Here is a 2,096-nt window from a genome sequence, read left to right as displayed (position 1 = left end):
GAAGGAATTGTTGGCACCAATTCAGAAATGATTTGAGGATCTCCAACTGAGTGACACACAAATAAGATACATTTTTGTTAATACTGAAAGGTACTTGAATGCATTTTCAAAGGGTTTCTAAACCCTCCGGGTTTTTTTTGCATTAAGAGACATCATTTAAGGTAAGTGCTGACATTAACATTGGGGGGGAGGGGGGAAAAATTGACTTTAATGTCACTTTAAGATTTAACTCCTGAGTTTATTGTCGCTTTAACTTTAAAGCAGAAAGCTACATTGTTAATATCGCAGTATAGAAAACCTGGCTCCAAGGATTCTTCACTAGATGACCCGTTAGGATTATATTCATAGCCTATTGATGTAAAAAGAGAAAATGCAGCATTTAGAAAAGACATTCTCCAGGAAGAATAATACATTTCCTTAAGGCCTGGTTCACACCTAGGAGTTTTTGAGCAGGTCGAAAAGCACTTTTACATGCCCAACACAAGAAATCCCATGATTTTCAATGGCCCTGATTCACACCTGAGCAGAAAACGCCAAATGCTCAAAAAGGTACATAAGCTTCTTTGGGCAGTTAAAAGTGCTTTATTGCCCCATGGACTTCATTGGAAATGCCCAAAAACATGTGGCAGAAGCATGTTGCACATTTTTGTGAGAGTTTTTGCACGTTTATACGCGCATTGTTCCATTGCCCACAATGTTTTATGAGCAGCCAGTGAAAACGCGCAAATTCATGTAAAAATGTGCACAACACGCAAATAACCACATGGTGCTATCGCGCAAAAACGGTACCGCGTAGATGTGAATCAGGCCTAACAGAGATGCAGACAACATCAATACCTGAAAACAGTTGTAATCCTACCGTGGTCTGTCCAAAAGAAGATTTTCAGTTGGAATTCCACTTTCATTTTGTTTAGCTGCATATTTACTTTAAAGGATTTGTTTTTATGAACCCTTGCAGTGGAGCTACTACCCCACTACAAGGGTTAAGCGCTCATTTGTGTCTAGGTGCTAAAATAACCAAGAAATACTCACCCAAAGCTCTGAGCCAGCCAGCTGTCACTGCGCTCCCTCCAGCCTGCCCCCTCCTCCTCCGCACATTGGACTGTTCCTCAGCAACCACATGTCTTTGCACAATGTATTGACGTGATGATTTAATGGACCTTAAACCGCTGCACAGGAGGGGGACAGGCATTCCAGGGACTGTTCTATGAAGAAGCCAGCTTGGAGCATTGAGTGAGTATATTTTTGTATGGTGTTTTTTTTTTTTTACCTAGACACAAATGAGTAGAGGCCAGCCCAACTGCAAGGGTTAATGAAAAAATAATCCTGGAGCTCTGCTTTAAACCGCTATAAAAACTAACACTGGACAAAAAAAAATGACCTTGCATGAAAAAATGTATACTGGCTCCGTACATAATTTCATCCATTTCAGTGATGGGAGTAATCTCCCTTCTCCCCAAACATAACATATTTCTTTTCTTTCCTTCTTTTTTCTTTCTTTAGTTCTTTCTTTTCCTGGTCTTTTTTTTTTTCTTTCTGTCGTTTTTAATCCGTTGGGGATGCTCTGGAAGCCTTTTCCAGCCTTTTCATTGCATAGACAAGGGAGTTGTGCTGCATGCAGTACTTTTTTTTTTTCCAGCACAGCGTAGTACAACCACATTGCACCTCACTATGGCTACACTATGGCTACACTGTGGCTTCTCTTACCAAACTTTTTTTAATGTCTGGCAAATATAATATTGCATTTAAATATTATTAATGCAGCCAGAATAAAGCCGCAAATTCAGCGCTGTTGCCGCAGTTCTGATCTCTGGTGTCTCCTTCTTATTACAGGGTCCCACGGAGACACCCCTGCGCGCTCTCGGCATGTGTCCATTGCCTAGCATTGTCCAACACTCCTCCATCCCCATCCTGTAGCCTCCACTGCGCATGCTCCTCTGCTCCCCATACACATGGTGTTCGGGAAAGCTGAGCTCTGCGGCCTGGACCGAGCAGCAGAGAGTAGGTGATTAAACGCTTGTAAACGTCAAATTAGGGACTCCTACTGTAGGAAAATGCAAGTTCCTGACACAGGAATCCCCCCAAAAATTACAGAT

Source organism: Nanorana parkeri, unplaced genomic scaffold (assembly GCF_000935625.1).
Source record: "Nanorana parkeri isolate BGI_ZX_2015 unplaced genomic scaffold, ASM93562v1 scaffold717, whole genome shotgun sequence".
Classification (NCBI taxonomy): domain Eukaryota; kingdom Metazoa; phylum Chordata; class Amphibia; order Anura; family Dicroglossidae; genus Nanorana; species Nanorana parkeri.
Note: the sequence above shows the minus strand (reverse complement) of the source record.